Here is a 15,386-nt window from a genome sequence, read left to right as displayed (position 1 = left end):
GACTTAGGCAAAAATCAAGGCATCCCGCTGACTGTAAACTCGAAATAGACAGTTCAGGCAAAAGTTAGGGATATCAAAAAATGAAAAAAAGAAAACAATAAATTCCTGAATAACACAATGTTGTGACTACCAAAAGGAAGAAGTGACTGCCATCTCAAAAGCTCTCTTTGCTTGTGAACCATCATCATTATCAAAGGTGCAAATCCAAAAGTCTCTCGAAACCTGAATGCATAAGTTGAATTAACTGAGCTTAGGACTGAAGATCATCGCGAAGAGGGGTGGGTACAATCAAATTTTGAGCCTTTATCATTTGTTTCTTAAAACCGTAAACCAAGCCACGTTACAACCCTTGAAAGTCCTAATTGAAGCATGGTTAGTTCGAAAGCATACTGTCACCAAAAAGGTATCCCGACTCCTTAAGGTTTACTAAAATGCTGAGTCGATATTTCGCTTCTACAAAAATAGCATGTTTTTACAAATATCACGCTTTTACATCTCTGATTTTAAATGTTTTTTCAAAAACTCAAGACAAACGTATGCATTGCATCTCATGAATTCATTATTAAACATATTCTGCTACATAATTTTAAATGTTAGCATCAGAAAGGACTTGCACAGGGTACAACTAATGACTAAAAGTTATCCCGACAGACAAGATTACTCCGAGAAGCAATGTCCCCTACGTATACAAGGGGCATGGCACGCTTTGCTCAATCAATCTGGGGCAATCTAGTCAAGATTCCAAGAATCTCTCAAAAGCCAAACAGTCAGGGGCATCATCCTGAGCCTATGATCACTAGGGGCATGTCGCCCATAGTGCACATCTCATAAAGTCCTCGCGAGGCGAATCTTTCCAAAGTTCCTACTAACTGGGGCAAACCTACGCAAATCCAGTTTGACATCTTTATCAAATATTCAATGGCGTGTCCTAATCAAATCCAGGAATGGTAGTTACTATAATACTGGGGGCAACTTTCACACCCCCACAGAGTAATCATCTTCAAATACTCTCGTCCCGACAAAGACATGGCTCCCCAACAGAGTTTACATCTTCAACACTACCGGTTCTCCAACACGTTGCTCTTCTCCAACATGGTGTATTAATATCTCTAATCCCCAATCAGGGTACATCAAGTTACTGATCATCCCCCAAGCGAAGATCAAAAATCCCCAACTGGATATCATCGAACGAAAGACAGGAATTCTCTTGTCATTATCTCCCACAGCATACAGGGATTTATCTTCTCAACCAGCGGTTGCTATACAAAAGTTAACAATATGCTTCGGCTATATAGTCCATCCCTGCATCATTCATAAATACATTCATAACATACATTACTCTCGTTTATTTCGAGAATCTCAATACATGCATCCTGACATTGCATAAAATTAATCTTTCCTTTTCAGGTCATTTCATAATCAAAAGAATATTCTCACCCAAGTACGGTGCAAATACAATCGTATCGGCGATTCGATCTCAACAGTCATTCAAGACAAATACAACTCTGATACTTCCTTTCGGGTCTTTCTTTAAAGATAATTCAAAAACAATCAAAGAACCTCTCATCCTTTCTAGGAACCTTTATAGGTAATCTTTTCTAAGACGTTTATCATCCTTTCTAGGAACCTTTCTAGGTAATCTTTTCTAAGATAACTCATATCCTTTCTAGGAGCCTTTCTAGGTAATCTTTTCTAAGACGTTTATAATCCTGTCTAGGAACCTTTCTAGGTAATCTTTTCTAAGATAACTCATATCCTTTCTAGGAGCCTGTCTAGGTAGTCTTCTCTAAGACGTTTATAAACCTTTCTAGGTAATCTTTTCTAAGATAATTCATATCCTTTCTAGGAGCCTTTCTAGGTTAGTCCTGTTTAAGACATATCTCAACCTCTTTAGGTAATCTCCCTTTAAAATATTTATCCAATATTTTCTAAGACATCTACTGCCCTTTCAAGGAGCCTCTCCGTTAATCTTCTACAAAGACACTTTTTCCCGAGCTTTGTTTAAAGCCTAATCTCTTTTACGTCAGTCAATGATCCATCTATTTAGGAACATTTCCAAGTAGTCCTCTGTAAAACATTACTTCATTTTAATGAATCTCCTTCAGATACAATCAATGCATATGATACAGTCTGAAAAACATATGCTTTAGACAAACAACTCTTCAAACATATGATGGCATCTTCAAGCCCATCTCCGACAAAAGTCCCTACTTCAGCTAGGGCAAATTTCTTGGTATTCTAGTGTTCAATCATCTTCCACCTTCAGATACCGACTGGCCTACAAACCATTCTACATCTTCAGGTTTAAGATAATTGAACAGGGGCAGCTGTCATACCCCAAAATTTGCCCATACTATTTCTCCTATCCAAATTTAAAGTCAAGACATTATAGTTAACAAAAGTCATCTTTTTCAAAAAGCTTTGAATTGAGACGAAACTAGAGAGATCTTGTAGAGGACATCCTGAGATTTCTATAAAAGTCCAAGAGCACAGTCATTTGAGTTTAAATTGAGGAAATTAGGGATGACGCAAGTCGGCTAAATTTTGAAAAAAAATACATAAGTGTCAATTTGAAGAACTTAGAAATTTTGACTAATGGGCCTATTATGTGAATTATAAATATGACCATGACCTCATGGGAAGCCCATAAACCCATCTTTACCTATTTTATGATTTTTATTTTTGTTTTAATTTTGGTATTTATTCATTTAAATGCCAAATTAAATGAAATAATCATAAGATAGTAATTAAAGGACATATATTTGACTTCAACCAATTCAAATCACCTGAAACGTGAAAAGAGGGTATGGAAAATAGAATGGGATCAATTTGGAAAAATCTGATAACCAATTTCAATCAAATCTCATTATTGGAATTATTTGATTGTTTCTCCAACTTCAGTGACCTAATCTATCTCCATATATACAACAAAACCTGATCAGACAAGGGAGAATTTTCGGCAGCTACCTAGTCCCAAACAAACTCAAAAAAATCAAAGAAAAGGCCAATTCGGATTCCATACTTCAAGGGGATTAAGGCCAAACACAAGACCTCAATCGCTCCCTGGAAGTCGCCTGGAGGTTTTGCAATAATCAACATCGGCTAAGGCACTCAGAAACACCATCAATACACCTCACGGTTTGCTCATATGATTTCGATTTCAATTACGTAAATATGTGCATTTTAAACGATTTTTGAATCTATCTTTGCGTTCATATTGATGATTTCGTGATGTCTGGACGTTTAATTTGATTTTGGTTGAGGATTGAAGGACTCACCATGGCTAGGGTTCATGTTCTTGATTTTGGGGATATTTAGTTAGAACCGATTTCAGACCAAATTCATGGCCCCATTAGACTCGCGAGGTCACGTACTATCTATCTGGGTTGTTTTCTTGTGTTTGTCGATGATTATTTGCAGATTCAATGGAAGAAAATCTAAGGCCACGCAAAGAAACCGTGGCCTAAAGTGCTGTGTGTTGCAGAAACTTCACGGAGAAGATGACTGCCCAGGCGCGGAAGAATTTTAAATCCAAAGTCTCGGTTTGTTTTATTTAATATTCATGTTATTTGTACCATTAACAGCTAATTGAAAGTGGTGTAGCGGAAGGGAGGTAAGGCCAACAGGTTATCGCAGGGGCGTGGGCTCGATTCCCGCTCACTGCATGTGTTTTGTTTTATTTTCCTTTAACAACCCTTGATTGCAGATCCAGTATGGCAAGGATGCTTGTGCGCAGGGTACACCATCAATCATCAACCATACGATCTGACCAGCGAGCAGATCTAACACTCCTCATCCTGCAGCTCCACGGTGAACCATCATAAATCAACCACACCCAATCACAGCTAAGTCACTTTTGATTTTTATTTTATTTATTTCAAATTACATAATTTTTACTTTTGTTTTCCTCTTTTTTCCTTTTTTTAATATTTTCCAAATCCTTTTTAGTATTTAATAAAATTAATATTTTTATGTGATTATTTATTTTATTTAGTTTAATCGAAAATTCGATTTTTTTATAATTATTATTAATAATTGTTTTTAAACCCTAAAAATTATTATTTTTGCATGTGTTTTTAATCAATTTGTTAGGTTTGTTAACCTCAATTTATTTATAAACCGGTGTTATCCACTAAGCCTTGTAGACCTTTTGGGTCACAATAAATTTTCTTAGTAACCCTTTAGGGTTTATTAACTTTTAGGGTTTGTTCAATCCCATTTATTTATTCTAATAGGATTTGTACCCATAACTAACGAATCTTAAATGCACTAACGCTTCTCTTCTTTGTGTTTAACTTTTCAGGGTTTACTCAAAAAACACTCCGACTATGCGTCACGTCAAGCCAAAAGCTAAGTTCTACTTAGTATTTATTTTAAATAATCATTTTATTTTATTTTGTTCTTTTTATTAAATTAGGGTTGAATTTAATTGCCATTGAATTAGCCATACACTCACTGCTTCTTGTTATTTTTCTGTCAATTCTCCGAGGGTCAGAGTCAATGCTTCAGGCAACCCCGACTATCAACCTTCGTCAATTGAAGCTAAGTATTTAATTTATTTTAAAGTCTATTTTGTTTCCTTTTATTTTTAGGGGTTTACCCTTTTAACCCTTTTTGAACTGTGCATACATTCACCTATTATCTGCCTTTGTCATTTTTTAGGTTTAGTCTCAAGGCATCCTCCGTCCTCCAACCATGTCAGATCAAATTCGAAGCTAAGTGCCCATTTGCTTTATTTATTTTAAATTTCTTTATTCTTTATTTTTAGGGTTAATTCTGTTTGTCTCCGAACTGATAATGCACTCACCCTTCTGTTTATTTCTTTCTTTTCCAATTTTCAGGGTTTGTCTATTGCCAAAACCACGAGTATTGGTAACCCTAAACCTTAACCCTGATATTTTCTGTCTTTTATTATTACTTATGTCAAACCCTATTAAGGGATCCGCTGGTTACAATCTCCCTCCCCCATATTTGTTAATTATTTCTGTTAAACTGCGTGGTTAGTAATCTAGGGAGTGTAACCTCGAATCGAACATAGAATCACTAATTTTACAAGATAATATACTTGAATATAATCACGTGATTGGTGCACACACGCACACTCTTGGGTAACCTCTTTGTTGCCTGTTGCCTTGTTGCCTTTGCCTGTTGCCTTGTTGCCTTGTATTTTGTGCAGAATAGCCAGTCCCTCGAATACGAGGATACCTCAGCCATGTTGCCTCGATTAAAGGTCATGGTCCCTAATGATGCTGCCTTCGATACACTAACATGACCTCGACCCTCGGAAGTTGCCTACGGAAAAGGCTGAGGTATCTTCTGGTTGCCTACAAACAAAGGCTATTCTGATCATTCCCTTAGACTACCTGCCTCTCTATGGCATGGGTCAGTCTTTGAGCGAATGATAATTCGATGACCCTTCTACCTCCAAACGAAAGGCTTCCTGCCCTCTTATGGCAAGGATTGACCCTTTCATTCCGAAAGGCTAAAAAGAGACCTATCATCTGAGTTTAAGGTAATTGCCCCTAATTGCCTTGCCATGCTCTATTTTCTATATTCTTTCTCAAAATTCTTCAAAAGCTGGCTACGCTCATTTACGAGCTAAAGTCCATTTTTTTCCTCTTTCATCTACATTTTCTGAAAACGAGCAAGCAAAGCAATTAAGAGCCCATGGAAAACCATGGATGCAAAGGGTGCCTTACACCTTCCCTTTGCATAAATTACCCCCCGAACTCAGATTTCTTTAAAAGGTTTTTTTCTGTTTCTTTTAGCCTTTCTGAATTTGTTTGGATAAAATAAAAGTCGGTGGCGACTCATGCTTAACCGCGACATTTCGATCGATAAAAAAGTCAGTTCACCGTATTACAAATAGGATGTGGCGTCATAGACCATAAATTTGAAGGAATTGGAATTATGATCAATGGTGGAATCAAAATCATTATGAGAGTTTTGTTCTTGGTCAATTTTATCCTCAAAAAGCATTTTGATATTGTCATTGTCAACTTCTGTTGTCTCCCTTTCACATGGAAAAGGCAGAACCTCGCGATGCTCACGTTCAAAACGCCATAGAAATGCAACAATAAACATTTCCCAATCCGCCTTTGGGTGAAGGTGGTACCAACAAATCCACCATTGATGAGCACATCCACGTAAGGTTGTTACTGCTTTCATCAACTTCTCTGCCTCGGGTGTACCACTTGCAGTGAAATATCTATCATTACAAAGTACCCACCACTAGGCATCTTTTCCACCGTCAAACATAAAAATATCATCTTTCCCAGCCTCATGTTGATATTGTTGTGAAGAATGGAATATGACATTGGAAGTGATGGAGGGATTGTTTGTCGGTTGATGAGGAGGAAATGGTGTGTGTGTGTGTGAAAACCGCCATAGATCTAGTGTGTGGTGGTGAGGATAAAGCTGAGGAGTGGCACATGATAAAAAGGTAGCAGGGATGACGTTGGGAGTTACGGAACTTGAATGCTGATAGGCTTGTGGTTTCAATAGTGCCTGAGCATTGATGATAGTAATGAGGGAGATTCATGCCACCATTTGTTATGAACATATTTTTGCGGCTAACAGAAATAGAGAGAAACTACACTAAAAAGATGCTAACAACTCTAAAACTAATTTTTTCATTCATTTCGTTAATAATAATTACATTCACCAAGCACCTATTTATAACATTCAAATCAACTCATTATTCCATATATATTCTAAAGGGTAGTGATTCACCACTATTAATCCTAATGTACTTATATAACTTGGTTTTGGTTGATTACAAGCATAGGTTGGAAAACAGACCAACAACAACAACAATGTCATAACTCGGACTAATAAACATAACAACAACAACAACAAAGATATACATGAAGCATTAAGCTTCTCTAAAACAAAGCACATAGAAAAACCAATGCCATGGTTACCTAAGTGGAAAAAGGTTGATTACGAAAGGAGATGAAGAAGTCCGACGAGCATAGGCGAGAGGTATACCTAAGTGGAAACACTTTCTGTATTTTGCATCTATATATGTTTGGTTCTCATTTTGTAGGTTCATATTGAAATTATATGGGTGAGAAGCCAATGCCAGAATGAATCAGAGCTAATTGAAGACTCCCACTAGGACATGCTATCATGTATTCTTCGAAGGTTTCACTTTATATTTCTGTTCCTTTTCACGTTTCTGTTTGTATTCACATGAAGTTAATATATTTGGAATTGACTTGTTTTTTTAACCGAAAAAGGGCTGCTATGAAGAGGCGCCGTCATTGACATCATAGACACTGATAACACATCTCTATAATAACTATAAGAAAGTGTCTGATAAGAACTACAGTCATAAAGTGTGATTGTCTGATAACTATAGGAAATTTATTGATGCATATAGGTATATTAAAGTATACGTAGCTGAATTCAATAAGCTAATTATGTGCGACGGGGTAGAGTACTTATCTTTGCAAGACATGTCTGGCCATGGAAACCAAACATATAATGTAATGGTTAATGGTTCTTCAAACTATTGCTAAAGGATCAGCAAGAATATATTTCCTCTGACTGACAAAAATATAATTGTTTACGGTTCATCAAACTATTGCATTGCAACCTGACATTGCTGCTTCCGTGGTTAATATTATGGCTTCCTGGTCACCTGCTTCTTATTCCGCCTAAGATGAGTTATATATTATTAACTTCAAAATTGAATCTGCATAAGAAAGGACACATACTTTAAGTTGAAAACAGATTTATTATTGTTTATAAAATATTTAAAGTTTTGTATCTGTTTGTATCTGCATAAGCAACTACACTATGTCTTGTATCTGTTTTGCTGGTTTGTATGTTTACAAAGGTGCAATGAAGATTAAGGCAAGTTTGAGTGCTACTCAGAAATGTGAGGCTGATAAGAAGCCGTTGCCAACATTAAAGTCTAACATGCATTGAAAAATATTACAAATATTTTTATTTTAAAATATTTAAAGGAGTTTTATAATTAAGCACACAGATACTAACTTATTCTTATAGATAACATTTAGAACAAGAACTCTTGAAAGAAGTAAAACTAAGCATAGATTGCATCTTCAAAGTTCCATTCTATCTTATTTTATTTTTGTCTCCACCTTAAATTCTTCACCAATAAGCTGTTTCAAATTTGTAACTTCCACAGTAACAAACTCAAATGACCTCTCATTCTTTGGTATCCCCAAGAAAGTAACCTTTTCAATGATCCATTTTTGGTCCAATGCAAATTTTCCATTTGTAACATTTGATCTAACAGAAACACTATTGTTATGCAATGCACCATAAAATCTCACAACTGTCCATTGCTCTTTCTCTTGTATATCAACAGCTTCACCATCATCCAAATAAACATGTCCATAACTATTTCCATTTCCATTCAAAACAATCACAAGTTCAAATGCGGTGTTCCGAGCCACTTTCGTTGTCATTGCTTCACCTTGTAAGGCCAAAATGTTACCTTCTCCAACATGCACATTTATGTGATCACATGGTGCATCAAGTGTGACATGTTTACCTGATTCCGCATTCACCGAGTTTGAGAAATTAAAAAGATCAAACCAATTTCCTTTAGGAAAGTATGCATCAACGGTCACTGCACCGGATTGTAGCACAGGTGAGACTAGAACTCCTTTGCCTAGTAGAAACTGTGAGTTTATTTCATATGTTGCACTATCCTCAGGGAATGAAAAGAATAGCGGCCTCGCTATAGGTGTCCCTTTTGTGTTTGATTCATACATTAGTGTGTAGAAATAAGGAAGAAGGCGATAACGAAGGCCAAGCACTTTTCGAGCTGATGCTGCAACTGAATCCCAAATGTAAAGCTCTTGACTGCTGCTCTTGTTATCTGAATGATCTCTTGCAAACGGGTAAAAGGCTCCTAACTATACATCAAAGAAAATAAAAAGTACGTATTAGATATGCATAAATCATAATACAATTTTGAGGAGGAGTTAATGATTGTTACCTGGATCCAGCGACGACAAAGCTCTTCACTAGTGTCATCTATGAAGCCGCATATGTCTGCGCCAACCATTGGCATTCCAAAGATTCCAGAGTTCAATATTGATGGAATTGAGTATGCTAATTGCTAAATCATTCCATGTAGCAGCATTATCTCCTGTCCAATGAGCCGCATACTTTCCCGAGCTTACGAAAGTTGATCTACTCAAAATGAATGGCCTTTTACCAGTTATACTCGCCAAAGCCTTGTTAGTTGCTTTAGATTCAAGTAATCCATTCAAATTATGTGAATCATACTCAGTGATGTTACCATAATGTAAGGATGTTGCTGGAACCGTTTTGTTGCTAATCGACCGTCGAACTCCATTACTGTTAATTTTGTAGGGAGGGTTGTCAAGATTAGAATGTGGAGTGGCATCAGAATATATGAAATTTGCGAACTCATTCATGTCAAGCCAAAGACCATCAAAAGGAACAAGTTCCCTAAACAATTTGATTTCATCACCCCAAAATTCTTGACTACGAGGGTTAAGAAAATCAGGATAGTAAACTGGTCCAGGCCAAACTTCTCCTTGATAGTTGATTCCATTTCTCTTTATGTAAATATCAGCTTGTAAACCTCTAACATAGGTTGCATATGTATTATTCACATTGATACCTGTGTGCAAAATTTGCCTCAAATCAATGAAATATGTATAAATTCCAAAAATACGCTATGGTGTTAGAAGAATTAGGTACCTGGATCCAAGATAGGTACATATTTCTGACCATTTTTGTGAAGTGTATCGACAAAATTTCTCATCTTTTCTACCGGAAAATGAACAGGATCGAGTGTGAAATCTTTAAATGCATCCATGTAATCGATATCTGTCCACATAACTTCAAGAGGAATCCCAGCTTTCGCATAGTTGGTTACCACACCTTGCAGATCACTTACATTCTTGTAGCCCCATCGACATTGATGAAAACCTTCACAACGAGTTAACGATTAGCAAAAGAATTCGAGCATGAATAGAAGGATAAAAAATGGGTGTTGAACTTACCAAAAGACCAATAAGGCACAGAAGCAGGTCTACCAATGAGTTGAGTGTACTGATCCAAAACCAATTCAGGAGAAGAGCCAGCAAAGAAATAGAAATCAAAAACACCACCAATAGCCTTATAAGTAATACGATCACCGCTATAAACAACATCCATTCCATTACTGTTAAGCAGCAAAACACCGTGTGTGGTTCCACTTTTCACTCTTCCATCAGATGAACCCTTTCTCACATCTAAGTAAAAAGGGTGAGAGCCATAAAGGTTCACATCAATATGTAAACTAGCCCTATCTTCATTCCAAAGAGTGAATGTTTGGTTTGGTTGTAACTTGAAGGAACTCTTTGTGTGCTCTCCCAAACCATACAGAGAAGCTCTTTTTGATGGTAGAGAGGATGAAAGTTGCAAGTATTGGTCTTTGAATACTAGAAACGTTTCGGGGTTTAAAGGGTTTTGCGGTAAAGTATTAAAGATTATATCTTTGTTGGATTTGCGTGAGATGGTGAAACTAAAGGGGGTTGTGTTGTGGAGTGTGAAGATAAGGTCTGAATTTGGATGTGTGAGTATGTATTTTGAGTTTTGAGGATTCTGGAAGAGAAAAGAGTGAGATAGAGATGATGAGTCTCTAGGAATCTATTCTTGTGGAATTTCCCATCTTTGATTATTTGAATCAGTGATTCTAACTCTTAATCTATCCTTGGTCTCAAAACTGCATTTCATAATTGGAAGAAAAAAAAGTTAATAATATAAACATATGATTATGTTTGTTGAGACAAGAAAATAACAATAAACTATGATTATGTTTGTTGAGACAAGAAAATAAGAGTAAACATAATCACCTAGTAGTGAGCTTGAGGAATGGAATGTCTGTTCCAAAAACAAAAGAGGATTTGATGAGTTTAAGGTTAGCAATCAAAGAGTTTGATGTGCGGTTATTTGTTACTGTTGTGATTGTGTAGCCATAACCAACCTGTGTATCTCCCGCACTTTGAGATATGAGTATGAAAATAATGAAAGACAATATTATGAAATTTGTAACCATTTTCATTTAAGTTTATGAGAAGTTTTATGTTGATGAGAAATATAGAGCTCTATATATAATGAAAATATCATACAACATTGGAATATTTTATTAAGATTCCCAGAATTCCATCACTTTAAAACACTGTCTATTTAAAGTTGGTAACCGTATCACAATAAAAATACAAGATAATAGGAAGAGATTATGAGAAATACGTCTTATATAAAAAATAGTAGGGCTGTTTTCTTCTCATGATGTAATTAAGATTCCTTACTATTAATTAAGGGGACAATAGATAAAACTACTACATTGTAGTATTCTCATTTTCACATTCAAAGACAATTAATTTAAGCGTCTTGAAATTATGAAAGCTTTGATTTATTCCAAAAAGATGAAATTATGAAAGCTATAATCAGAAGCATTTATTATATGAGGTTTGAGTCCACACTCCACACTCCACATCACTACATTACACAGCAGCTAAGTAATAAATAAAGAAGCCAAAATTTAACTGAAAATGACAATGCTGCTATAAAAAGCAAGAAGGAATCATTTTCCTAAAATAGAAAAAATGACCACATGTCAAAGAGAAGAAAGAGACGCCAACAAAATTAAAGAATAGATTTATCAAACAAACAAAATTTAGAATAGATTTATCAAACAAGGGTTTTTTTTAGTTTCTTACCTTTAAATATTTTCCTTTAAATTTTAAGAAAAACTCCTGCAACATTTGCTGATGCAAGATCTCTTGGTCCATTATTGAAAGTATGATTGTACCAATTTGTGACACCATGCATATATTAATTATCAAATAACTATACTATAGTCTATTATATTAATTTTATGATAAGATTTGATATCATCCCTTCTGGAAATGTATGGCTTCTGTTAGAAAAATCAATTTAAACCGAATGAAATCGAGGCTATATTGTCTTGGAGTTTGCGCAATAATTCAGCCTTCTCGAGTTTGCGCAAGACCGGCGAAAACTCGAATGTAGCGAAGAATGCTCTGGAATTATTCTAGAAGATTTGCATTTTTTTTTGTGTTATATATTCTGAATCCAAAATTATGCTTTTTATAGGCCATGCTGATATTGTTTCACAAGGTAGCGACCCTTGGTGAAACAATTTCTTTTCCAAGAGTTATGACTTTTGGCCCACAGCATGGTTCACCAACAGTTGCATCATTTCATGAAGAGTTGCCACTCTCCGAATTCAAAATTTAAATCATAGCATATTTTCCTTGTCATTTTGGAACACACTCATATTATTAATTATAATTAATAATTTGCAACAGCTTCTCAGGAAGAGTTTGGATACAATCATTCAATGGGTTGTCTCACCATTCCTTGCAAAGAAGAAGCATTTATCGATCTTACATCTCAACTACGCTCATGCCTCTCGAAACATTCTTTTATTCATAGTTAGAGAAAACCTCAAAGCTAAAAGAATATTTTCACAAGTATTTACGTATCATATATCCAACTAGCGAGGTCTTAGATTATGATTTATGACTCCATTTTTGAAAAATAATAGGAGTTATTAGTTTCATTATATGTAATTGTGTTAGTGGGAAGCAAAACAGTTTGTCACCACAATATGTAATTCGGCATCTGTAATCAACTTCCATACTTAGGTTTTGAGTCTAGATAATTAGACAAGAATATTTTTTTGGTGAGAAAATAAAAATGTATGGATTATTTATATTTATTAAAGTAAAGTTTACTTGGCATGTAGTAATTTTATAGGAGATAACACTGAACTGAACCTTCAAACCACAAAACAAAATATAAGGAGGTTAAGTAAAGAACACAGCAGTATCAGTGACTTTACATAATATCAACAGTTTGTATTTTTTTTCCCTATTAATATAATCTTATAGTGAACAACATCAACACAGTCAATATGTCCGAGTGGTTAAGGAGACAGACTTGAAATCTGTTGGGCTTCGCCCGCGCAGGTTCGAACCCTGCTGTTGACGATTTTTCTTTTTTTTGGTTCTATTTTCTGTTCTTCACACTTCATTAATGAAGACATATTTTGTACTAAACTGTTAAAATACTTAACACTATTAAAAGCCACATCACTTTAACGTATGCAATTAATCTTTATCATTTAATTTACTTATTTTTTTTTTATCTTACTTTATTTCTCTCTTTTTGTAAAATGTATATTTAAACAACTTTAATCTTTTTTAATTTTACTCTTGATCAACAAACTATACAATTTTAACTTGCACGATTTTATTTTTGTATATGAAATGTTGTAAGAGTTATTATAATTTTAAAACTAATATATTCTAACTTTTTTTTTCCATTTTTTTAGCATTACTTTAAAAACAATTGTAAAATAATCATTATTATTGTATTAGTTTGCTATTTTTTATCCGATTTATTTTGTAAATTAATTTGTGAGCCAATCATTGAAGCACAATAAAGCACATGTGTTAATATATTATTTTATGTAAATTTGTATGTTTGATTTTGATATTATAAATATATATTTAAAATAAATATATGTGTTAAAAATATATTTATTCTTCTTCTTTTTATTCTTCTTATATGTGTTAAAAATATATTTAAAATATGTTAACACAAAAAGATTAACGTAAATTATCCTTTTTATTTTTATTTTTATCTTCTTCTTTTATTTTAGTTTTTCTAAGATTTGTTAATATTTAATAGGGTTGGACATCGGTCAACTTGAATTGAATTCAGGTCTAAGATTCATTCCAAACCACAGTTTTATTTGTAAGGCCTAATTTCGATCATAAGAATTTTGATTTTTATCAGTTTTGGTTAAATCGATTTAACGGGTTGATTGGATGAGTTTGGTTGGTTTAAATTTATTGGTCTTAAATAATTGGCCCATTCTTGAACACAAATTTCAAAAAGCAAATTTTTTTAGGGGAATTTCTTTGTACACCACTTAATTTTTTTAGGGGTCTCTGGCGAAATTTCAGTTTTACCCTTTGAAGTAAACAAAAACAAGATGGGGATATGTTTGAGTCATCTCTAATTTGTGGTGTGTTGAAGAAATGGTTTGGAGACCCTATTTATAGAAGATTTGGAGCAATTTGGTCCCAAGATTTCTTATCCTGCGTCAAGGCATGTTTCGGAGATACACTTCCAAATACATCATTTTTTTTAACGAAAACAGTGGGTTTTCGAATATAAATATCCGAAATATGCACTGATGATTTTTTTTATAAATTTTTTGAAATTATATTTTCAAATTATGCAGAAAACGGAATTGATTTAGGCAGAATCATTACCATAGAAACCCAAACAGAATTGATTTAAGTCGAAATAATCTCTTTCTCCTCCAGCTTAAGTCGACCTACAACTGGATGACCTTGTAGCTTGGGGTCCAACGCATGATTATGTTTATCAAAAATGACTCTAAACTGCCACGTATCATCCACCCTACATTATCCACGCAATTTAAACGGGCACTCACATTTTCTCGTTCTTGTGTCATCATATTTTAACTTTCAAATTTTTGAAACAAATTTTCCACCTCTCTCGCATCTCATAGTTACAAATGCTTGTCTTCTACTAGTGTCATTGTCGGACCTTCCAATCACAACCCCAAACCCGTGTTTGCTAGCTTCTATTCAGGGACATTCAAGCATATGTTGACGAGCATTAAAAACTTGATCATTTGTAAATTATTTCCGAACATCTATCTCGACAACAATCGTTTTAACATCGTCCTTCACCTCATCTGACTTAGCATAATCATTCACCTTGTATGAAATAGCTTTGGAAAACATGTCTGGGTGCACCATATCTAAAATGGGAAAAAAAACAGAAAATCTGTTAAGAATTATGTTTCTGTAACAGATAGTTTTGGAAATGTACTTCCGAAATAATTTAGGTGGATTTCAGAAATAAGAGATGAAATGCGGAAAATTGACCTTAAATTACAGTTTCTTATGCTCTCTTTGACATGATAAAACACTTGAAACTTGGTTTGAAGACGAAAAATCGATTGAGAATGGATGAAGTTTTTTGGAGGGTTTTAGTTATGGGATAAAATGAGGTGAATGAAATAGTTCATGCTGAAGGATGGTATAAAAAAAGTATTTTCGGAAATGCATCTCCAAAAATATCACTGAGTGTTTAAATTTAACGTTCATGTGTAAACCGAATGTTTTCGGATATGCATTTCATAAACACCTAAAAATTTGATTCGGGGTGCGTTCGGTGATACATCTCCGGAGGGTATTTTGGATTTTTTTAGGGTTTTTTTTTTGCCCTTACAAGGTGTACAAAGACATTTCCATTTTTTAGTTCAACTTTCACAACTTAAACTAAGGGTTATGTCTACCGTATGAGACCGTGATAGGTCT

The 15,386-nt window shown here is 34.6% G+C and overlaps 1 non-coding gene and 1 pseudogene across 1 annotated transcript; one reads left to right on the top strand and one right to left on the bottom strand.

Moving 5' to 3' along the window:
* Positions 1-7,935: 7,935 nt before the first annotated feature.
* Positions 7,936-11,141, bottom strand: LOC131660456 (alpha-glucosidase-like; annotated as a pseudogene).
* Positions 11,142-12,931: 1,790 nt separating this feature from the next.
* TRNAS-UGA (transfer RNA serine (anticodon UGA)) lies at positions 12,932-13,013 on the top strand. The gene has a single exon. It is a non-coding gene; the product is annotated as a tRNA-Ser (tRNA).
* Positions 13,014-15,386: the final 2,373 nt, after the last annotated feature.

Source organism: Vicia villosa, linkage group LG3 (genome assembly GCF_029867415.1).
Source record: "Vicia villosa cultivar HV-30 ecotype Madison, WI linkage group LG3, Vvil1.0, whole genome shotgun sequence".
Classification (NCBI taxonomy): domain Eukaryota; kingdom Viridiplantae; phylum Streptophyta; class Magnoliopsida; order Fabales; family Fabaceae; genus Vicia; species Vicia villosa.
The sequence above is the reverse complement of the archived record's forward strand: the minus strand, read 5'-3'. Positions and strand labels throughout refer to the sequence as shown.